Raw genomic sequence first — 25,620 nt, 5'->3', positions numbered from 1 at the left:
TACATCCTCACCAAGGGTGCTCAAGGGTTCCCTTTTTTCCACATCCTTGCCAATACTTGCTATCTTTTGTCTTTTGGATGATAACCATTCTAACAGGTGTTAAATGATATCTCATTGTGATTTTGACTTCCATTTCCCTGATGATTGGTAATATTGAATACTTTTCATCCATCATGTTGGCCATTTATATGTCTTTTTTGGAAAAATGTGTATTCAGGTGCTCTGCTCATTTTTTAGTCACACTTTTTTTTTTTTTTTGGCTATAAAGGTGTATGAGTTTCCTATATGCTTTGGATTTAACACCTTACCAAATACATGATTTGAAATATTTCCTCCCACTCCATAAGCTGCCTTTCATCTTATTAGTTATTTTGGGGAGAGATGGATGGGATTCCATATTCCACCATTTTCAGTAATGTCACTCTTAAAATACTACTTTTATAGCAGTACTCCACAAAGAATCTAATTTCTCAGTTTGCTTGCATTTCCATTCATTTCCTCTCTCTCTGTTTCTCTCCTTCAGTGAAGGACCTGAAAGCAGAGAATAACACATTATTTTACTTTGTTTATTACAAAGGAACTAGTCAGAAGTCAAAATGCAAAACAGTTGGGAAAGGAATTTTTGATAGCTATATATCCTGAAGAATATGACCTAGCCACAAATAAATGGACAGGATAGACTAGATGCAGGGATACAGCCAGAGGGAGGAAGTAAATTACTTCTAAAATTATTCAGCACCAAGGAATGTAACTTCAGTCTTCTCTCCTTGCAAATGGCCATATAAGATAGTTAATTTTTTGAAGCAAACAAATCACCTTAATTGAACACAGTTTTCATTTTAAAACAAGTTGTAGAGCTTAAGGCTGAAGTCCTCCAGAGAAAATAGCCTTATGATTTATATCAGCACTGCTCAAACTCAAAGCAATTTGTGAGGTTGCATATGAATAATGCAGAGTGAGAACAGCACAGGAGGAAACCATTGAAAGAAAGTAAATGAAGTCCCTTTAAAATGGAATATATAGGAAACTATTTAATTTGAATTATTCACCAACACTTGTGACATTACAGGAATAACCATAGATCAGTGAATATTTCAATTTTTAAAATGGGATCATGCTGTTCCTTTTATATATTAAAAAAAATCCCAGAGACCAAAAATGGTAAAGTGAATGAGAAGTGCATTACAGCCTATGAATATGCACGGATGTGCTAGAGTTCACCTGAAAAGAAGGGAAGAATGGCCTTTGGAACTCTGTGACAGACAGCTAGAGCTGGTGACTCAAGATCCACAGAGGCAGTTTCTGCCAGCTTGAGAGAGTGTTCAGTGATCAGCAGAAAACGCACCTTTTAGATATATTTTAACTATTTCTGACTCTAATGATGAGCTGTATGTTTTGGAGAAATTCCAAGTACCTGAGTAGTACCTTATTTCTTTTATATATGGAATAAGTATAAATGTTGCTTCTTTTTTCTTTTACATAATCCTCAATGTATAGTGTTGAGTGGTTTAATATGTAATTGTTTCAAGAGAGTCAAATGAGAAACTACAAGGGTAGATTGTTCAGTAATGTTTTAATAACTGCACAATTAAAATACCATATAAAGCATTTGGTATTTACTCCATTAAAATCAAATAGAAAACCTTACCAATTTTCATATAAATTAATCCTATTTAATGTTGTATATTATTTTTAGGCTTAGCAGTTCCTTAGTAATATACTCACTATTTGTATTGACACTGTTTTAGAATCACAGAGTTGAAAAGTCACCTGATCTATAGAAGTTTAAAATCAATAGGTCTTGGGGCACCTGGGTGGCTCAGTCGGTTGAGCAACTGCCTTCGGCTCAGGTCATGATCCTGGAGTCCCGGGATCGAGTCCCGCATCGGGCTTCCTGCTCAGCCGGGAGTCTGCTTCTCCCTCTGACCCTCTTCCCTCTCATGCTTTCTATCTCTCATTCTCTCTCTCTCTCAAATAAATAAATAAAATCTTTAAAAAAATAAAATAAAATCAATAGGTCTTTTAAATTTAATAGTATTAAGAATTCTAAATGATCTGGGAAAATAGCCAGCTAACCAATATTAAAGTAAATGACTAGGCCTGGTATTTGTATGGAATATCTTTAACTAGAAGTCAAGTAACCGTGGCTAAAATCATTTAATTCAAAGAGATGCTAGACCACGTTTCGTAAGGAGGTATGGAAACAGCCTAAAACCATCTAGTCTACCCAAATATTTCTGCAAATCAGTAGCTGCCGAGAGGCCGTAATGTTGCATAGCTGGGAAAGTAAAACTGTAAAAAAATTATATCCTTTTGAACAATATCATAGAGAATAACATGAATTTGTATAATGCAAGTTAAATGATAGAGGGAAATGAGAAACATTCAAATCATTCAACTAGATAGTGCATTTATATTCAGGCCAAACCAATATTTGATTTCAGATTCTGGTGAACACTACTGATCAATAAAAATAAACGAAGTTCTTTCACTTTGAATATCCAAGTCTGGTCTGTTAGGATAAACTAATTTGATTTGGCTGCTTTTAGCATCGACTTTAATTTCAGGCGTGCCTTGTAATTGGCTGATGTTTGGTTAGCATTCTGTATAGGAACTTCTTCCTCATGTTCATATTTTAAGATCTCTATGTATCATGCCTATTTCCTAGAAACTGTATTTTGTTTACCTGAATCTGGGCATTTGGAGGTGGTAAGGGGTAGGGATAAGCATTGTGGAGAATTTATAGAAGACTAGTCCAAAAGGACCATTATATTTTAGAGCTTCCCAGAATGCTTTCTAATGACCTGAGAGGATTCTGGATTCCCTTAGACCTAGTCACAAAAACATTCTCAAATGTTATGAAAGTTCTTTAATCACCCATTTTTTTCTGAAAGTAACTTAAGTTCTCTGATAATTTCCATTAACATGCATGCCTCACATTTTCTTTGTCTAGTAATAACTCTTGAATAGGTCACCTGTGAGATATGTAGAAGGCTACAGAGAAGTGATATTTTTAAAGAATCTAAGAATCTATATCTATCTATCATCTACCTATCATCTATCCATGCACACACACACACACACACATACACACACATTTATTTAGGCATAAATTAATATACATATTTATATATATATTATACTTAAACATAAAATGAGAGAGTTTTTTTAAATAGGTAAGATTCTTCACATATGGTAGGGTATATAATGAAAGCATGATCTTTAGGATGTATAGTGTGCAGAAGACATCTTGTATACAAAGTATTATATATTAGAGTGGCAATTAAATTGATAAAATCACCTTCAAATAATAGAGAATCTGTGATATCTGGATATGCTATAAAAATTAAGAGCCCAATATGTTCTGTTGTCTCTTCAAATCATATAAGTCTTTTACCTTTCACTAGAGGTTTCCATGGAGAGGAACAACTCTGAGTCTTAAGTCAATTTTTTGAGGGCTTGTTTTACCAGGGCTGAAAAAAATAGTTAAGAGCCCAGGCATTAGAAACTGATTGCCCGGGTTTAAATTCCAATTCTACAACATACTAGCAGTATGATCCTGTGAAAAATCACTGAATATCCGTAACATATGGTAATCATTACACTTAACCTTAGTGTCATTATTGAGATGAAATAAAATAATCAGAGGTTATCACTGTGCCTAGAACATAATAAATGCCCAAGAGATGTTATATTTTTTGCATTAGCTTCTATTTCTGGCATTGAAAATACATAATATTTTACATTTTCAACAAGAATACTGATTTCCTAAATACTTTATTGAAAATTATTGAAAAGTTATACCTACATTGTAATCAATTTGCTTTATTTGTTTATTTATTTTTAATGCAATTGTGCTTTCCACATCAGTCGATTATGGCTCAGTAATGCTACATGGCAGAACTCCTCAAAACTGACTGACTTAAAACAGCTGTCATTGTTCTCTCTCACACATCTGCAGTTCACCTGTGCATCAGGTCATCTTGGCTAGACTTACTTGGGAGCCCTGCTTTATGCTGGGGGGCAATTGGCCTTGGCTCCTCCATATGCATTGGCCTCACGTCTGCTCTATGTGAGGACATTCTGAGACCCAAGTTGAAGGGAAAACTTTTCCCAGGGCCAAGACAGACTCACAAGTGTCCTACTGCACAAGCATAATTCACACCTTAATTCACATCACGTTTTTTAGTATCCCACTGGTAAAGCAAGCCATGTTGCCAACCCAACATAACAGAGCAGGGAAGTACGCTTCTATGAAGGTGAGGACAGCAGTGAATATCTTTAAACAGCATTCTAATCTACTATGTGACTTTGAAAACTATGTAATGGATCAATTAAATTTTGAACATTTAAAAATATGTTGATAGCTATTAGTATGATTTTAATATTAACCCCTAATTTTTAAATAATCATTATCTCATAAATGTTCCCTAATTTTTTAATAATCATTATCTCATAAATGTTCACAACAGTCCTTCCAGGCAAGTGATGTAAGATTATGCACATGTTCTCCACAATATTTGGTAAAATTCAGACATAAATCTTTGGATCTATATTAGCCTGCCTGGGCTCCCATAACAAAACACCACAGCCTGGGGTGCTTAAAAAACAAAGATTTATTTTTTCACAGTTCTGGAGGCTGGAGGTCCAAGATCAGGGGATTGGTAGAGTTGGTTTCTTCTAGGGCTTCCCTTCTTGGTTTGCAGATGGCCACCTTCTTGCTGTGTCTTCACATGGTCATCCCTGTGTGCATGTGTGTCTAGTGTGTCTCTGTGTGTACTTGAATTGCTTCTTCTTATGCAGATACCGGTCATATTGGATTAGGGCCCACTGTAAAAACAAAGCAAAACACAACTTAATTTTAACTTAATCATGTCTGTAAAGAACGTATTTCCAAATACAGTTACATTTATTTATTTGAGAAAGAGAGAGAGAGAGCACAAGCAGGGGGAGAGGCAGGAACTTGACATGGGGCTGATTCCCAGGACCCTGGGATCATGACCTGAGCTGAAGGCAGATGCTTAACTGAGCCACCCAGGCAATCCACAAAAGGATTTTTAAAAAATATCTTTAAGATATTAGGAAACTCAAAAGATTGATCATTTCTGTTTAATGTTAAAATGAGAAATAAAGGAAAGGTACATATCCCAAGGGTCAGAGCAGTAGAGTGAGAAGAGCAATGATGGTGCTGAGATTGGGATTCAGAACCGTGCGTCAGTCCAAATTCTATCACTAATTAGCAGATTTGTGTGGGCTCAAGTAACGATAATCAGATTTTTTAAAAGTATAAATGCCAGTAAAAGTGACCTGGAAAAAAAATGGGGTATTTAAGCACAGACATTTGTGTCTGCTATCCATTAGAAGAAGGTCTTAATAATTAGGGAAGTTACTTAAATGTCTTCTTTGAGACAGGCTATTTCACAACCAATAATTCTTTTCAAGGTTTATTAATCTAGTTTTTCCTAGTTTCCAAGGATCTCTGAGCAATATGATCAGTGTTTGCAAATTTTTAAACAAAAGGAATAAACACGAAGTAAAATAGTATTGCTTTCGGTTTTTTTCATTATTTAGGGTAATATATATATATTTTTTTCTTTTTGAGCTGTGTTTCACTTATTATCCCTTTTCTGAATTTAATGTTTTAAGTGTGTAACCGAATCAGTTCATGTTCATGCAGTGATCTCTAGGGTCAAGGTAAAATGTCCACCATGCAATGTTTGTCTAGCTCTCTGTCGTTTTGAATTTCTTCCAAGATTTTGCATATTTTCAAATTTAACCGCTGTATTAAAGCTGTAGGTTTCCTCTCTCATTTGCTTTTTCTGAGTAGGAAATTGGTTCCCAAACCTCTTCTGTACACAAGTCACAAAAATGGTAGGTGTTTTCTCCATATGTCCATCCTTCCTTTTCTTCCTTCCTTTCTCTTTCTCCCTTTCTCTCACTTTGTTTTTTTGTTTCTTTCTTCATTCTTTTCGGTCTCTATACATTTTAACAGATAAGAGGCCTGTGAAATGTTGGGAGGCAGATAAAGGAATAAAGAAATTTGAGATCAGAAATTAGACATTAATATTACTGCTTACTGAGCTTATTTGCTAAAGAATTAAACATGGCATAACTTTCTTCTTTTGTCATAATCCTATCTGAAAGGAATAGCTGAAAGAAACATCCTGGAAAGCCAATTCAGTGTAATATTTTAGATACTTGGGAGTCAACATTAAATATTTTAGCAATTGATTTAAAATATAATTCACCTAAAGTAACCCTGGTTTAAAGACTTTTTTGGGGAGTTATAATAATGAACCATGTTTATTTTTTCTCTTTCTCTTTCAGGGATTTCTTATTAGAGTTTAGAAAGTTAAATCTTAAACTATAAGAAGATAAAATAAGTCCAGCTTTGTCAAACATTTGATCTTGAGATAATAAATTAGAGGTGCCTTCCTTATAGTGTGGCCTCCTTCCCATGTGTTTCATATTCTCGTCTCGGTGTTATATCATCTATTCAAATATCATCTATTCAAAATAAAGCAAAACCAAAACTGCAGGTAGAGGAAAGAAATGTATTTAGGTATACATTTGTATACCACTCATCGAGACATAAATATCCTAAATGCTAAATTTTTTGCTTGTTTGATATGTCTACAAATAACTAGTATATATGCTGGGCCTTAACTGATTATTAAAGGACCTATTGTCAGTTTGAAACTTTCCTGTTTCTATTCTTTCTTTAATGATGGCTCTACTGTGTCCAAGACTGTACAGATTTATAACTCAGACCCAGAAAGTCTGAGAGGAAAAATTTGGATGAAGATACCATGAATCAGTCCTACATACTTCCTTCTTTTTAGCCTAAAACGAACAAAATGGAAAGAAAAAAGAAAGAAACAAATTAGTCTAGCAATGGAAGATAATTGGTTTGTTTCAGAATTAGAGTAATTAATCCTAGCTTCCCTAAAAGATAGAAAAAAAATTCTCTTGGCTTATATAAGAAAGACTTAGTTATTGCTTACACAGCCTGACACAAGTCATGTGGCCTTTCTGGGTCACTTTTATGTAGCAATGACTTCAGATGCTAGAAGTCTTTCATTTTATTGCTCCAGTGTCCTAGGGCTCACTGATTCCCTGCTTCAGGGTGACTGGGGAGCCAGAAAGATCCATTAGGCTCTTCAGGATGTTTTAAGTTTCAGGCCTGAAAGCAATATAATCCTTTCCCCAAAATTTTCTTGGGAAGATGTCAGTCACAGGGCCTAATTATTTGCAAGAGAGTCTGATAAGTGAAAAGAAGCACATACTTTGGTACAGTCATAATCTCTGCCAGTGTGGGGAAGTAAGAAAGCAACAAACGTGTAATGGAGATTGAGGTCAAAAAAGATCAACAGTAAGGATGTACAACGTGCTTTAATATGTCAATAGAGGCAGCAATGACTGAGTTTAGGGCTAAGAAGAATCTTACATTCAACTAAACCAAATTCCTTATATAAATGAGTAAATGGATGTCCATTCATTCATTTCTTCTTTCTTCCACTTAGCACTCATTTACTAAATGCTTTGTGTATGTCAGGCTAGGCTCTCTGTTTATGTATTGGGAATGAGATACCATTTCTGCTTTAAAGAAGTTCAGAGACTTTGGAGAATATCACTAATAATGCACTAACAAGTGTATGTGCTGGGTGCTGTGGGAGCATAAAAGAAAGAGCACCACACTCTACATGAAGATTAGGATTCGAGACCTTGGAACTAAAAGAAGCAAGTTCATACAGAGTCCGTAGGAAAACTCAGACCAACAGATTTGGATTGGGCAAGGGAGGAGGAAATACAGGTAAAGCAAATCCCATTTTAAGTTATAAGTGAAACTGGAATAATCAGAGAAAGGCACATCTTTCACAAAGGTTACTCTGAATCAGATGAAGTGATTTGATTAAGCCCCAGGATTCAGTTTGTAACCTGGAATTCGGTGGTGGTCTCTAGAGTTCCAGCCCATTTCTCCTTCTTCTTGGAAAGATATATTGTAGGTAGGTTAAAAGCCTTGGCTGTGAAACTGGTATAAATTCTGTGTTCCAGTTTTAACTGTGTAAATGAGTTATTTGTTGAGCTTTTATTTTTCTCATCTAAAAAATGAGCATAATATATATATTATATGCATATAATATATATAAGCTCAACAACTCATTTACATAGTTAAAACTGGAACTATGTAAGTTAGATTAGTTCTTGGTTTGCAATAATCATTCAATAAACATTTGCATACATTAATATTACTACCTGCTTAAGTGTATAAGATATTGACTATAAGGCCTCAATGATTTAAAGACTAATTCACTGATTCATTAGTTCATTAAAACTCATTACATGGAAAGCTGAAGCCAGTCATATTACATTGGATTGTGTGGTTTATTGGTTAAAACAGCTTTGGTTGTTTAGTCCCATGGTTGCTTTGACAGTTTGTCCAAATGATCAAAACATTTTAAAGCTATTAAGTAGAAGGTACTATATTTGCCATAAATATCATGACATGGAACATTTAAAAAACATTTATTGAGATTTAGGAGTAGAAAAGCAGTATCTTTTTCTTAGTAATCCTGACTTAAGAATATGTTAAAAATCCATTGTTTGGTTACACCAGGGTCTCTTTATAGATTGTGGCATACAGGTTATTAAATAAGAGTCATGAGAGGCAATTCTAGAAGTGAAACAGCAGTGGGACATCATCATTACATTACATTACAAGTTGCAGTGAACTCATAAGAAGTGGAAATCTGTAGGGAGAAGATGATTCATAGATAGCCAGACAAATTTGATTCTGAATTCCGACTGTGCTATATGTTAGTTTTGTGCTCTTAGGGTTGTTATTTAGAGTTCTGTACTAATTTCCTCCATTATTTTATTTTATTTTATTTGAGAGAGAGAGAGAGGGAGAGAGAGTGCATACAAGCAGGGAAGGGGGCAGAGGGAGAGAATATCCAAGCAGACTCCCACTGAATGCAGAGTTGTACTTGGAGCCCAGTGTCACAAACCATGAGACCATGACCTGAGCTGAAACCAAGAATTGTGTGCTTAGCTGACTGAGCCAGCCAGACACCCCTAATTTTCCCCAGTTTAGGAAGAGAATTAAAAATTCATTCCATGTGGTGTTTTTGTAAAAATCAAATGAATGATTTCTACATTTGTTCTAAGTACGTATATTTAACATTATGATATCTCTAAAATTAGAATCTGTTCTACCATAGGTAGCATGCCATAGTTTAATTGGTAATGTATATTGTTCTTTCTTACGGGTGCATGAATTAATGATGTGTCTTGCAATTGATGGATTTGACCAAGTAGAAAATATGCAGTTCATCCTAGTACTTAAGGGTGACATAGGTTTTATTTTCCTTTTCTTTTTTTCTGGTTCCTCTATGTCGCAAATTATTTGGTCATATAAGAACATGTCTAAGAGCCTGTGCAAATAAAGTAAATGAACAATCAGGAGAATTACCCAGATATTTAATACTAAGAATAAAATTTTAGAAAAATTAAGCTGTGCAGAAGAGATGTTTGGATTTTAATTATGGAGACCAAAAGTCAGTTTGTATTATGTCATTTTTTATATAAAGGAGATAGTAACAAATATTACCTCTTTGAGGGATGTAACAGAAACGGTAACATGTTAACATTAAAGACTCCTTGACCTTCTCAGGGAAGATTCATACTGTGCCACCATAAATGGACTTAACTTCTTTTCTCAGCTGGTGTGTGTGTGTGTGTGTGTGTGTGTGTGAGAGAGAGAGAGAGAGAGAGAGAGAGAGAGCATACATCTGTATGCCTAAATGTTATTTCCCAACACCTAAGGCATTGTATTTCCCATAATCTTAAGAGAATTCTCGAAACTATAGAGTAACTGTATTATAAGGGGAAAAGTCATCTTTCATTTAAAGTTAAAATTAGAAGCATACTATAGTGGCATTATTTTTCCAACTCAGATGTTTTAATCAAAGAATATTTAATTTAAAGAAAATCTTCGGAAATCTAATATTTAACACAGTTGAAAGCAGAGCTGCTCACAAAAAGGAGATGGCGTGATCCAATGTCATCTCATTGGTTCCTCCCTTACAACCTTTCTCTCTGGAACAGCCAGGACACAGTTTGCAAACTACTTCCACAGAGTATAGGTGAGTAGAGTATGAGACTGCATGCTGTCCTATAAATGTAGAACTCTCTATTGGAATTTGGAAACAAAGTGAGAATGGTTCTAATATTTTTTTAATGATGATTTCATCTGTTTCTAATTTCAATAAAGATTCAGTTACTGTAAGCATTCAGAAAAAGATAAGATGTGAAAATGTTTTCAAATATTGTACCAGTTAAGAGTTATTATGGATTGTTCACTCACTATAAATTAGCTATACTCTATTTTGACAATTCAGAAGAAAATATGTTGACCCCGCAGCTCAAAAACAAAATACATAACAAAAGCACAAGACAAATCATTCATTGTTGGGCTATACTTTGATAAAGTTGATAGTACTGAAACTCTCTGCTTTTGAATTTAAGGATGGTATTAATTCTTTGAAACTTTGAAGGCAATAACCATTTTACACTGAATAGACAGTGATATTCTCTCTAAAGTATTAGCTACAGTTACTCAATATCCAGTATACTTAAAAAAAATACTGCTTTATTTTAGTGGTGAGATTTATTTGTAAAACAATAACCAATATACATTAAACTCTAGTAGAAACATTTTTTATGGATTTTTATTTTGTATTGGTATATGCCATGCTACACTACACACATTGCTTATTTTCGTTTTGTCTGCAATTTGTGATTACTAACAGAATATCATTTTGTAACTTATCACATAGGTGTTTACTAACATTATTCAATATCTACCTTTCATGTGTAAAAGAATGTGTTTCTAAACAGCTCTTTGTTAACACTAAGCACAAAAATAACATAAAAGAAACCGTTAGAAACTGGATTAGCAATAGCCAGAATAATGAAATTTTTTTTTAAAGATTTTATTTATTTATTCATGAAAGGCAGAGAGAGAGAGAAGCAGAGGGAGAAGCAGGCTCCCAAGGAGCAGGGAACCCAATGCGGGACTCGATCCCAGGACCCTGGGATCATGACCCGAGCCGAAGGCAGACACTTAACCATCTGAGCCACCCAGGCGCCCAATAGTGAAAATTTTTAAAATTTGTATAATGCATATGATTCAGAATGTTTTATGAAAATCAAATGTAAAGCATTGATTTTTTAAAGTAATGTTTGATCTATATCAAAATATGTGGTATACATACACATATAGGAACATATATAAATAAATGTAAAATAATTCAAAACTAGATACACCATCTGGAGATATTTTAATTGCAAAATTAACTGATTTCCTATCACCTTTCTGTTTTAGAATAAAAGCAATTTTTTCCTTTTATTCAAATATATGGCATAAAACATTGTGTAACAATTGTTTTGATTTCTTTATATATTGTAATACAATTGTGATTGTAGCATTAGCACTTTCTCATGGCACATAATTATCATTTCTTATCTTAGTGGAAATAATTCAGATCTCATCTCTTAGCAAGTTTGATGATTATAATACAATATTATTGTCTATTTTTACTGTACTGTGCATTAGATCTCCAGAACTTATTTATCTACTAGTTGTAATTTGTACCCTGAAACAACATCTCTCCTATTCTTCCACCCCTCCCACCCCCTGCTAACCACGGTTTTACTCTGTTTTTACAAGTTTGCATATTTTAGGTTTCACATTTAAGTGATATCATACAGTATTTGTCTTTGTCTGATTGATCTCACTTAGCATAATGTCTTCAGGGTCATTCCATGTTGTCATAAATGGCAGAATTTTCCTTCTTTCTCATGCTGAATAATATCATACACACACACACGGGGCCCCTGCTTGGCTCAATCAGTTAAGCATCAGGTTCTTGGTTTAGGCTCAGATCATGGTTTCAGGGTCTTGAGATCAAGTACCTTGGCTGGCTCTGTGCTCAGAGTCTGCTTGAGATCCTCTCCCCTGCGTGCACGCACTCTTTCTCTCCTCTCTCTTAAATAAATAATAAATAAATAAATATAACTTTTAAAAATATTATACATACACATTTTCTTTATCCATTCATACTTTGATAAACACTTATCTTGTTTCCATTTCTTGGCTATTGTGAAAAATGCTGCAATAAACATGGGAGTGAAGATGTCTCTTTCAGATAGTGATTTCATTTCCTTCATATATATACCCAGAAGTGGGATTGCTAAATTATATGATAGTTCTTCCTTTCACTTTTTTATTAGTAAAAGTAAATAAGTAACATGTGCATGCACCTACTATATAGTGAAAGAAATAATTTTTTTTTCTTAATCTTAGAAATTCTCGGATATATGATGATAGGAGGCTGTGGGTAACAGAGTTAGTAATATGTTTCTGTATTATATTATTAGTGAAAACTTATTTATAAAAATTATGTGAAATAAAAGTAACATCTTTACATTTACTACTGTTAAATTTACTACTATTAAAATCAATAATTTAAGTATTTACATGCATATTTACATATACATAAATAAGGCAGAGACACAAGAGAAAGGCATTAACAATTTAGAAAGAACAACTATGCATACACATGCATATTCAACAAGCATTTTTTAAAATGGATTTCAGAGTTTCTAAATATAGGGATTGTTTGGGATTAGAAAAGAGGCCTTAAAAGAGAATATTATAAAAGCTAAAATATATGAGGAAATATTTAGAGATTTCCCAAATAATAGGATGTGATAAAGTTGCTTTCTTCTCTTTATATCTGGTATACATTAGCAATGTGTATTCTCGCATGTTAAACATAGAAGAGTTCTTCTCCCTTCTTTGTCCTTCTAACCATTAAGCTTAAATATGAATGGTTTAATATGAAAATGTGGTTCTATATTCCCAGAGATTTTTTATTTACTTTCCTTACTACTTGGACTCTCTTAAAGAATTTAAATCTAAATAATAATTATTTATTGCTGAATACATTACTCTAAAATTAGATGAGAATTTTTTAGACACCAAAATGACAATTCTTTTATTTTTGGTAAAATGCTGTGCTATTTAAAAGATCAACATTAAAAAAAGCAACATTAATAGATTCTAAATATTGTTACTTAAACATAATGGCTTCAAATACTATTTTCCTGGATTGAAGAGCAAGGCAGCTTTTTTCTGCTGTTGAGAAATGTATTATTATCCCTACATGCTATAAGCAATTCCTCTCCGAAGCAACCACGTTCTTGTGGAGAAGCTGACTTGAGTTAGGGCAGAACAGTCTTTGTTATACCTCATTTACTTCATTTATCTAAAAAAGTGTCAGTAGCAACTTTCTATTCTTACAGTATATGTGAAGGGGTCATTAAAATGAATTATGCTGAATTATACTGGAGAGGTCAGAGAAACATCAAAGGTTGTATGCTGCCTAACTAAATCCTGAACAAGAATAATTACTTTATGTGTTTTCCAAGTAACATCTATTGGTACATGAGATTTAGGGATTAAAAATTCACCAAACATACACGATAGTAGACTTCCAGCCTTCAGAACTGCGAGAAAATAAACATTTTTTTTAATTTAAAGTATTTTTTTTTTTTTAAGATTTTATTTATTTGACAGAGACAGAGAGAGCGAGAGCAGGAACACAAGCAGGGAGAGTGGGAGAGGGAGAAGCAGGCTTCCTGCTGAGCAGGGAGCCCGATGCGGGGCTCGATCCCAGGACCCTGGGACCATGACCTGAGCTGAAGGCAGACGCTTAACGACTGAGCCACCCAGGCACCTGAGAAAATAAACTTCTGTTGCTAAAGCCACCCAGTCTATGGCATTTTGTTATGGGAGCCTGAGCAGACGAAGACAAAAGGTTGTATAGCACATGTAGACAAAAATCAGACTAATAATGAAGACAATTATTTACTCAGTTAAGAATGTACTGCTGTACAGGGAGCACGTGAGCGGCCAGTGGAGCCTCTGGCGTCCCAGACTCAGCTAGAGGTGAGCAGGGCGAAGCAGGAGCCCACAGCAGAGCAGCTAGTACAGGTGGCAGCGGAGGATGAGAAGGATGAACACTGGCTCAACTATAAGCCCCCTGCCCAGAAGCGCATCCAGGAGATCCAGGAGCTGGGCAAGGATGATGAGAGTCTGCGCAAGAACAAAGACACCCTGTTGGGCCGTGTGGCACTGTCTGCTGACTCCAACGTACCCTGTGTTGTTGTGACTTGCCTGCCCCTGGTGTGTAGCCTGGCCCTGGGTCCTCTGGAGCTGGACCTGACAGGTAACCTGAAAGAGCTTCAAGAAGCAGTCCTTGTACGGAAGTAGGGTGTGGAATACTGGAGAAAAATCTCTTTCCAGTGAACCGGGAAACTGTGTCTGGTGTGAAGTACATCCAGCACATGTACAGGGAAGGCATCAAGATTGACAAGACCAACAACCTGGTGGGGAGCTATGGGACCCAGGCAGAGGAGTACAAGTTTCTGACCCTCACGGAAGAGGTGCCCAAGCATATGCTGGCTCGTGGCAGCTACAACAAGTCCTGCTTCACAGATGACAAGACTGACCACCTGTCCTGGGAGTGGAATCTTACCATCAAAAAGGAATGGAAGAAAAGAAAAAATAAAAAAGGGAATGGAGGGACTGAGTCCTGGCCTGGGAGGTGAGCAGTCGTCTTTGGACAGATGAATGGACCTGTCTGATATGCCCCACCCCTACCACCACCACACCCATCCCGATAGCTTATCAAAGTGCTCACAAGTCTGCTCCCTGGCGAGCCCCACCCATCCCTTCTGGCCCTGCCTGTAGGCCCCGGCCTCCGTGATGGTCTGGTCTTCCTGCTTCTGCCTGTACAGGGGGAAGGAGTAGGAAGAGGAAACTTCCAGCACAGGCCTCCACCGCCCCTTCTGTACCCTTCAGTTTCCTCCACCTGTCCTAACCTGACCTAAGGCCCTAGCTTTTCCAAGGGAATCATGGGATTCTTAGGTCCCTGTGGGTCTTTTAATTGCCTTGAATCCTCTTCTTTCTCTTCTTCTAGGGTGAGGCCTCTTGAGGGCCAGCCACCCTCCTGCTTTCACCTGTCCTTGGTCGGTTCATCCATCGCTGTGGGTCACCGTCCAACCATGATGCCTTAACATGTGGAACGTGTGCTGTGGGGGCCGACACGCACCTCTAATCCCCTTTGTCTGCATGAGCATGTGGTCTTCTCTGGTCCCTGCCCCATTTGCAATCCCTATGGCCTGGGGAGGCGTGTGGGATGCGCTGCTCTGGCTCCCCTGCCCACCAGGGACTAACCAGCCCCCTCCCCAGGCCAAGGCTGTGGGGATGGCTCCAGGGGCCTGGGGAAAGCCAAACTGCCAAAACTGAAGTACCTCCCATTCCCTTCTGGGAGTCCAGGTGTCCTCATGCCTCTGCCTTCTTTGTTCCAGTGGGCAGTAGCAGAGCCCACAACCCCAGCAGACAGCCCTCACCAGTCAAAGCCAACACCTGAGCCTTACTCGTCTACCTGGGCCTGCCGGCCTGGAGTCATGTGCATGGCCTGTCAGTATTTATTGCCGCCATATGGGCTGTCCTCCTGGCCGCCTGGCCTGACACCTCTGTCCCCAGGCTCGGTGGCACCATTCCTTGGCAGGCCCTCCCCGGATCCAGCCAGGACAACTGTGGGACTAAGTGTCACAGTTGGAGCCCTCCCCTGTGCCTCCCCTCCCCTTGTCCCACCTTGCCTAGAATGCTCAGGAGCCTGACTTTGCTTCCCCTTTTCTGCCAAGAAATAAACTCCCATGAAGGGGAAAAAAAAAAAAAAAAAAAAAAAAGAACCTTGCTATCTCACATGAGAATAATGGGTGGTCCAAGTGTTTATTAAGTATTTATTTACACCGGAGAACTTATAAAAGAACTAATTTAGATCAAACTAAACACACTCATGGATAAACATACTCTTTTTTTTTTTCTTTTTCCAAAATCTTATTTAAATTCCAGTGAACATACAGTGTAATATTAGTTTCAAGGTGTAGAATTCAAAGATTCATCAATTACGTAAAACACCCAGTGTCCAGGGCACCTGGGTGGCTCAGTTGGTTGAGAGTCTGTCTCTGGATCTCATCTCAGGTCTGGATATTAGGGTCCTAAGTTCAACCTAACTTGAACTTCGTTTTTTTTTTTGTTGTTTTTTTAAGATTTTATTTGTTTATTTGACAGAGAGAGCAAGCACAAGCAGGGGGAGCTGCATTGAGTTCCACCCTGGGCATAGAGCCTACTTAAAAAAAAAACAAAAACATACAATACTCTGTGTTCATCATCACAAGTGTCCTCCTTAATCCCCATCACCCATTTTAGCCATCCCCTGTCCACCTCCCCTCCAGTAACCCTCAGTTTTTTCTCCATAGTTAAGAGTCTGTTTCTTTGCCTCTTCTCCCCCTCTACCTTCATTTGTTTTGTTTCTTAAATTCCACATATGAGTGAAATCGTATGGTATTTGTCTTACTCTGACTGACTTATTTCACTTAGCATAATACTCTCTAGCTCCATCCATGTCATTGCAAATGGCAAGACTTCATTCTTTTTTTGGCTAATATCCCATTGTATGCATATAACATAATGTCTTTAGCTCTTGGGCATTTTGAGCTCTCTCCATAATGGCTGTTGTTGATAATGTTATAAACATGGTGAGATATATATCCATCCCTTTGAATCAGTATTTTTGTATCCTTTAGGTAAATATGTAGTAGTGCAGTTGCAGGATGGTAGGGTAGTTCTATTTTTAACTTTTAGAAGAACCTCCATACTGTTTTCCAGAGTGGCTGCACCAGTTTGCATTCCCACCAACAGGGTAGGAGGGTTCTCCTTTCCCCGCATCCTTGCCAACATCTATCATTTCCTGTGTTTTAATTTTAATCATTTCTGATGAGTGTGAGGAGATATCTCATTGGAGTGTTGATTTGTATTTCCCTGATAATGAGTAATGTTAAGCACCTTTTCATGTGTCTGTTAGCCATCTGTAAGTCTTGTTTGGAAAAAATGTCTATTCATGTCTTCTGCCCATTTTTAACTGGATTATTTGTTTTTGGGGGGTTGAGTTTGATAAGTTCTTTATAGATCCTGGATACTAACCCTTTATCAGATAAGTCATTTCCGAATATCGTCTCCCATTCTGTAGGTTGCCTTTTAGTTTTGTTGATCATTTCTTTCACTATGCAGAAGGTTTTTATTTTGACGAAGTTCCAATAGATCATTTTTGCTTTTGTTTTCCTTGACTCAGGAGACACATCTAGTAAGAAGTTGCTATGGACTATGTCAAAGAGGTTTACCGCCTGTGTTCTCTAGGATTTTGAAGGTTTCCTGTCTTACATGTAGGTCTTTCATCCATTTTGAATTTATTTTTGTGTATGGTGTAAGAAAGTCGTCCAGTTTCATTCTTTTACACGTTGCTGTCCAGTTTTCTGAACACCATTTGTTGGAGACCGTCTTTTTTTCCATTAGTCTTTCCTTGTTTGTTGAAGATTAGATGACCATATAGTTGTGGGATGATTTCTGGGTTTTCTTTTCTGTTCTCTTGATCTATGTGTCTGTTTTTGTGCCAGTACCATACTGTGTTGATCACTAAAGCTTTTTAATATAGCTTGAAGTTTGGAATTATGATGCTTCCAGTTTTGCTTTTCTTTTTCAAGATTGCTTTGGTTATTCAGGATCTTTTGTGGTTCCATACAAATTTTAGGATTGTTTATTCTAGATCTGTGAAAAATGCTGGTGGTATTTTGATAGGGATTACATTAAAATATAGATTGCTTTTGGTAATATGGATATTTTAATGATATTTGTTCATCTAATCCATGAGCATGGAATGTTTTTCCATTTCTTTCTGTCATCTTCAATTTCTTTCATCACCATTTTATAGTTTTCAGAGTATAGATCTTTCTCCTCTTTCGTTAGGTTTATTCCCAGATATCTTACAGTTTTTGGTGCACTTGTAAATGGGATTGATTCCTTGATTTCTCTTTCTGCTGTTTCATTAATGGTGTATAGAAATGTAACAGATTTCTGTACATTGATTTTGTATCCTATAACTTTACTAAATTTGTGTATAAGTCCTGGCAAATTTTTGGTGGAATCTTTTGGGTTTTCTATGTAGAATATCATGTCTTCTGCAAATAGTGAAAGTTTGACTTTTTTCTTGATGATTTGGATGCCTTTAATTCTTTTTGTTGTCTGATTACTGATGCTAGGCTTCCAGTACTATGTTAAATAACAGTGGTGAGAATGGACATCCCTGTCCTATTCCTGACCATAGAGGGAAAAGCTCTCAGATTTTCCACATTGAGGATGATTTTGCTGTGGATTTTTCATATATGGCCTTTTTATGTTGAAGTGTGTTCCCTCTGTCCCTACTTTGTTGAGGATTTTTATCATGAATAGATGTGCTTTGTCGTGCTTTTTCTGTATCTGTTGAGAGGATCATATGGTTCTTATCCTTTCTTTTATTGATGTGGGTGTATCATGTTGATTGATTTGTGAATATTGAACCACACTTGCAACCCAGGAATAAATACCACTTGATCATGATGAATGGCTCTTTTAATGTACTGTTGGATTTGATTTTCTAGTATTTTGTTGAGAATTTTTGCATCCAAGTTCATCAGGGATATTGGTCTGTAGTTCTCTTTTTTAGTGGAGTCTTTGGTTTTGGAATCCAGGTAATGTTAGCCTCATAGAATAAATTTGGAAGTTTTCCTTCCATTTTTGTTTTTTGGAGTAGTTTGAGAAGGATAGGTATTAACTCTTTTTAAATGTTTGGTAGAATTGCCCTGGGAAGCTATCTGGTCCTAGACTTTTGTTTTTGGGAGATTTTTGATTACTGATTCAATTTTTTTACTGGTTGTGGGTCTGTTCAAGTTTTCTAATTCTTCCTGTTTCAGTTTTGGTAAGGTTTTTTTTTTTAAGATTTTGTTTGTTTATTTGACAGAGAGAGAGAAAGCAAGCACAAGCAGGGGGAGCGGCAGGCAGAGAGAGAAGCAGGCTCCTGGCTGAGCAGAGAACCCAACACGGGACTCCATCCAGGGCCTCTGGGATCATGACCTGAGCCAAAGGCAGATTCTTAACTGACTGAGCCACCCATGCACCCTCAATTTTGGTAGTTTATATGTTTCTAGGTAATTTATAGATTGTTGATATTTATGTGGTGTTGATTGTGATTTCTCCACCCTCTTTTGTGATTTTATTTATTTGCTTTCCAGCTCTTTTCTTTTGGTAAGTCTGACTAGGGGTATATCAATTTTTTTAAAGAATTCATTCATTCATTCATTCATTTATGAGAAGAAGAGTACAGAGGGAGAGTGTGAGGGAGAAGCACACTACCTGCTAAGCAGAGAACCCAGTGTGGAGCCTCCATCCCAGGACCCTGAGATCATGACCTGAGCTGAAGGCAGACACTTAAGTGATTGAATCACCCAAGTGCCCAGGCATTTATCAAATTTCTAATTTTTTTTTTTTAAAGAACCAGCTCCTGGTTTCATTGATCTGGTCTGTGTTTTGTTTTGTTTTGTTTCTATTTTATTTATATACTTATTTGTTTATTTTTTATTTATTTATTTTGCTTTTAATTTTCATTATTTTCCTTCTTCTGCTGGCTTTAGGCTTTGTTGCTCTTTTTCTAGCTCTTTTAGGTGTAAGGATAGGTTCTTTATTTGAGATTTTTCTTGCTTCTTGAGGTAGGCCTGTATTGCTGCATACTTCCCTTGTGTAATCACTTTTGTTGCATCCCAAAGGTTTTAGACTGTCATGTTTCCGTGTTTTTTTTTTTTTTTATTCATTTCTTCTTTGATTTCCTGGTTGACCCATTCATAATTTAATACCATGTTGTTTAACCTACATGCTTTTGTGGTCTTTCCAAGTTTTTCCTTGTGGTTGACTTCAAGTTTCATAGTGTTGTGGTCAGAAAATATGTATGGTATGATCTCAATCTTTTTGTACTTGTTGAGACCTGATTTGTGACCTAGTATGTGATCTATTCTGAAGAATGTCTCATATGCACTTGAAAAGAGCATTCTGCTGCTTCAGGATGAAATGTTCTGAATATATGTTAAGTCCATCTGGTTCAGTGTGTCATTCAAAGCCATTGTTTCCTTGTTGATTTTCTGCTTAGATGATCTGTCCATTGATGTAAGAGGGGTATTAAAGTCCCCTATTATTGTTATATTATCATCAAGTAGTTCCTTTATGTTATTGATTATTTTATATATTTGTGTGCCCCCATTGTTGAGGGCTTAAATGTTTACAGTTGTTAGTTCTTCTTGTTACATAGTCCTCTTTATTATGATATAATGCCCTTCTTCATCTCTTATAGTCTTTGGCTTAAAATCTAGTTCGTATAACATAAGTATGGCTACTCCAGTATTCTTTTGACTTCCATTTGCATGATAAATGTTTCTCCATCCCCTCAATTTCAATATGTGGGTGTCTTTAGGTCTAAAATGAGTTTCTTGTAGGCAGCATATAGATGTGTCTTGTTTTTTTTTGTTTTGTTTTGTTTTTTGTTTTTAATCCATTCTGACATCCTGTGTCTTTTGATTGAAGCACTTAGTGCATTTTCATTCAAGGTAATTATTGATAGATAAGTATTTGATGTCATTTTATTACTTGCTTTGTTGTTTCCTAGAGATTTTCAATGTTCCTTTCTAGTCTTGGTCACTTTTGGTCTTTCTTTCGCACTCAGTGAGTTTCTTGTAGAGCTGATTTAATGGTCAGGAACTCCGTTAGTTTTTGTTTGTCTGGGAAACTCTTTCTCCTTCTATTCTGAATAATAGTCATGCTGGATAGAGTATTCTTGGCTACAGATGTTCCCCATTCAGCATGTGGAATATATCATGCCACTTTCTTCTGGCCTCCTAAGTTTCTGTGGAGAGATCTGCTTCTAACCTTATCTGTCTTCCCCTGTAAGTCAGGGGCTTCTTTTGTCTTGCTGCTTTTAAGATTTTTTTCTTTATCTCTATATTTCGCAAATTTGACTACACTATGTCTTGGTGTTGGCCTAATTTGTTGATTTTTATGGGAGTTCTCTGTGCCTCCTGAATTTGGAAGTCTGTTTCCTTCCCCAGATTAGGGAAGTTTTCAGCTATAATTTCCTCAACTAAACCTTCTGTCCCCTTTCTCTCTCTTCTTCTTCTGAGACTCCTATGATATGAATGTTATTATGTTTCATGGAGTCACTGATTTCCCTGAATCTACTCTCATGATGCATAATTCTTCCTTCTCTATTTTGTTCAGCTTCATTATTTTCCATAATTCTGTCTTCTATGTCATTTATTCATTCTTCTGGTTCTTCCATCCTTGTGGTCATTACATCCAGTTAGTTTTGAATCTGTTATTACATTTTTCATTCTGACTGATTGTTTTTATCTCTTTTATCTCCGCAGTAATGGTCTCCCTAATGTTTTCCATGCTTTTCTCAAGCCCAATGAGTAGCCTTATGTTGTTGCTTTAAATTCTGTATCAGTCATATTACTTATATCTGTTTTGATTGGATCTCTGGCCATCACCTTTTCTTGTTCTTTCTTTTGCGATGAATTCATCCATCTTGGCATGTTGTCTAAGTCTCTGTCTTCTCTGTGTTAGAAAAGCCTGTTATGTTTCCTGCTCCTAAGAGTGATGGCTTTATTTTAAGATTTTATTTATTTATTTGAGTGGAAGAGAAAGAGAATGAGTGGGGCAGGGAGTGAGGGGCAGAGGGAGAAGGAAAAGCAGGCTCCCCACTGAGCAGAGAGCCTGATGCAGGGCTCAATCCCAGGACTCCGGGATCATGACCTGAGCTAAAGGCAGACTCTTAACAACTGAGCCATCCAGGCACCCCAAGTAATGGCTTTATGAAGAAGAGATCATATACTTTCCAGGGCCTGACGCTTCAGGGTGTTTCTCTGATGTGTGCCGTATGCACTCTGCTGCTGTGTTTTGACTGCTCTATCCCTAAGGCCAGTTGTCTGCACAGGCTCTCCTTGCCTACAATGGGGAGTGTTTGGACCTTAGCCAGAGTATGCAAGTTTTAACTAGGTGTGTTCTGGTCTGCTTGCTAAATGAGACCTGATGCTACTTCCATTAGAACTAAAGCCTTGTTGGACGTCTGGGTGGCTCAGTTGATTAAGTGACTGCCTGTCATGATCCCGGGGTCCTGGGACGGAGTCCCACATCGGGCTCTCCCTGCTCTGTGGGGAGCCTGCTTCTCCCTCTCCCTCTGCTTGCCACTCCCCCTGCTTGTGCTCGCTCTCTCTGTGTCAAATAAATAAATAAATCTTAAAAAAAAAAAAAAAGAACTAAAGCCTTGTAGAACTCTCTGATCTATAGATGTGGTGAGTGTGGGGGGTGTTCTGCTGGTCTTCTGGGGAAGGAGCCTGCTGTGCTGGTCCTTAGGCACACTTGCCCAGGAAAAGCAGTACCAGCAGAGTATAGGTGGGCAGGACTTGGTGGAAGCAGGTTAGGAAGCCAGTGTAGGCACTTTGCTGTTTACTGAAGTTGGTTTATGCTGAAGGGCAGGAGAGGGAAATGTGTCAACCAGCTCCTTTGTCCCTGGAGAGGGGTCTCTGTGCTTGCTGCTCTCAGAAAATCACTCACAGAAGAGTGAGTAATTTCCACTTATGTGTCCCAAGCATTTTTCAGATCACTGTTTTCATGCTATCTGTCTCTGGGTTTCTCGGCTACCTGGAGCAGGGCAATGTACTTTGGGCTCTATCTCAGCCAAGCCTGCTGACTTTTAAAACTCGATATTTTAGGAAACTGGTGTGGCAGGACTTGTGCTGGTCTTCTGGGGGAGGGTTTTGTTGGGCTGGGACTGATGCACGTTTCACTAATAATGGCAGTTGTGCCAGTGCACAGGGTCATGGGACTTGGAGCAAAGCAGGCTAAACAGCCAGTGTCTGGGTTTGCATCCTCAGCAGGTGTCTTTGTGCCTATGGTAAAGGGCAGAGAAGGGAAATGGCATCCACTGGCTCTTTTGTCCCTGGAGAATTATCTGTGTGAAGGCCACCTCTCACAGATGCACTCTAGGAAGAGGGTATAGTCCCTCCCTGTGTGCCTTATGTGATCCTCAGATTGTATTGTCTGCCTTCTCTCCAGGAATAGGGCTGTGCCCACAGGGCTCTGCCCCAGCCATGCACAGTGACCTCTAAAATTCCACTCTTTGAACCCCACTGCTTGCAAAAACTTATGAAAATTAGTCCCTTGTTTTCCCAGCCAGTGGCTTTGGGGAAGTGTTCTCCTTGTGTGTTCTTCTGTGTACTCCACTTTCTCTCCCCTCCCACACACTCCTGTACACAATAGGTTTATATTACAGCATAGCAAAAATAAGGTTCAGAGTAAAATGTCAGAATGTGTATTAAAATACAGTGTTCTCAATTTCTTTTTTGAGTTTATATGAACTTATAATTCTTTGTATTAATATCATTAAAGAAGAAATTCAAAATATAGAATCTTTTTGAAACTCACATTGAAATAGAGCATCAATTTAGGGCGCCTGAGTGGCTCAGTTGGTTAAGCATCTGCCTTCAGCTCAGGTCATGATCTCAGGGTCCTGGGATCGAGCCCCACATCAGGCTTCTTGCTCAGTGGGGAGCCGGCTTCTCCCTGTGCCCCTCTCCCCTCATGCTCTCTCTCTCAAATAAATAAATAAAATTTTAAAAGAAGAGAAATAAGGCATCAATTTAATTGAACCTATAAATATAGCTTAAATTCCTATTTAGAAATAATTAGGGAATATTTATTTTTAGGGGAAATTTATTTTTATACAAAAATAATAATTTCAACATCATGGAGGAATTTTTTTTTTCCCAAAATAATGCATGAATTAAGCATGTTTTGTTGTGTGATTGGCTTATATGCGATATCTTGCAGGAACAGTAGGCATTAAATCAATTTATGATTAAGACATAAATTTAAAAACTTTACCCCTGGATGGCTCAGTCATTAAGCATCTGCCTTTGGCTCAGGTCGTGATCCCAGGGTCCTGGGATCGAGCCCCGCATCGGGCTCCCTGCTCTGCAGGAAGCCTGCTTCTCCCTCTCCCACTCCCCCTGCTTGTGTTCCCTCTCTTGCTGTGTCTCTCTCTCTCAAATAAATAAACAAAAATCTTTAAAAAAAATAAAATAAAATAAAAACTTTACCAGATGAGTTGCCCTTCTCAATGGCAGCAATGTAAGGGAAAGAAGAGTGGGGAAAAAAAGTGTACGAACAATTTAGGAAATTAGAAATTAGATATAGCCATTGTGGACGCCACATATTCAAACTTTGCTCTTTGGAATAATTTTGATAACATTCAATATAAACCTGATCAATGTGAAAGTTACAAAGTGGCCCTTTATGTAACTAGGATCCATATAATAATATACTGTAATTATGGATTGCCTAAAAGGTACAAATCCAGTAGTACTCAGTGGCCCAGCAAAGGCAGCTTCAGGTTCAGGACTGATCCAGCCCCACAGAACTCTTAATTATTAGAAATACCAAGTTACTTATTCTATGTTACCTTATATATTTAGAGAATTTTATTTATTCTCTTGAGAAATGGAGATTCCAGTTTACAGCTAATTGAGTTCTTCAGCTAATGTTCTGCAAATATATAGCATAAAAATTGTGGTTTAAAGCTAAATTTTTTTTCTTTGACTTTGGATTATGTGAGTGGGAATTATCTAATGAAATAGGATTCAGACTGACTTGAAATTACTTTAGAGTTGCTGTGCTCTAGTAGGAAGATCTCTTTTTGAGAAATTATTTCTCCCAGCAAAACCAAACAATATACATATTTATTACTCTGTTGAAGATATTTTATCCTAAAATAATCAAGTGCATTCTAACATGGCTCTTTAGTTGTTTTATGGGTGAACCACTATATGCACTTTTTTATTTCTGCATAACAACTTGCCCCCAAATTTAATAGCTTAAAAAAACACATATGTATTATTTCACAGTTTTGGGGGTCAAATTTCTGGATTCATATTAACTGAGTTCTCTACTTCAGGGTTTCTCATGGACTGCAATAAAAATGTTGGCTAGGCCAAAGTCATCTCAATGCTTAACTGAACAGGATGTTAGCAGAAATCAGTTCCTAGTAATTTGTTGGACTGATGCTGCCCTTAGCTCCTTGCCAAGTGGGCCTCTCCAATATGGCAGCTTATTCATTAAAGCATCTAAACCAAGGAAGCAATAGAGTAAGACTGCTAGCAAGAGATAAAAGCCACAATCATTCCTAATCTAATCAGAGAAGTTTTGGCTTATAATCACAGTGGTAGTCTGTTTAGAAGTAACTATGTCTGGCCTACACTTAAGGAGAGGGAAGTACTCAAGTGGGTGAATATCAAAAGGTGGGCATCATTGAAGACCATTTCTCAAATCTACGTACCATAATACCTATTAAATTTATCAATTTTCTTTCACATGTTGATCACTTTCATGCATTTATAGACATTAAAATAATACTATATAACTGATATTGTTATTGAAGGAGTTACTGAAATTAAAGTAAATATATTGGGTGGAATTTATACTCAATAAAAATTTTGTATAGGATTTTTTCAGTGAAATAATGTATTAACAGTTGTACAGAGAGCTATTTGAGCTAAGAAATTGTCTCTAGC

General features: G+C 37.1%; 1 non-coding gene and 1 pseudogene across 1 annotated transcript; both read left to right on the top strand.

The window, feature by feature from the left end:
• Nucleotides 1-3,359: 3,359 nt before the first annotated feature.
• Nucleotides 3,360-3,475, top strand: LOC112836191 (U5 spliceosomal RNA). The gene has a single exon (XR_003211418.1). It is a non-coding gene; the product is annotated as a U5 spliceosomal RNA (small nuclear RNA).
• Nucleotides 3,476-4,253: 778 nt separating this feature from the next.
• On the top strand, nucleotides 4,254-15,144 carry LOC112835485 (rho GDP-dissociation inhibitor 1 pseudogene; annotated as a pseudogene).
• The last annotated feature ends 10,476 nt before the right edge of the window (nucleotides 15,145-25,620 follow it).

The sequence above is a fragment of the Callorhinus ursinus genome, unplaced genomic scaffold (genome assembly GCF_003265705.2).
Source record: "Callorhinus ursinus isolate GAN/ISIS: 27379988/994484 unplaced genomic scaffold, GSC_fseal_2.0 scaffold4, whole genome shotgun sequence".
In the NCBI taxonomy this organism is placed as follows: domain Eukaryota; kingdom Metazoa; phylum Chordata; class Mammalia; order Carnivora; family Otariidae; genus Callorhinus; species Callorhinus ursinus.
Note: the sequence above shows the minus strand (reverse complement) of the source record. Positions and strands in the feature narration are given on the sequence as shown.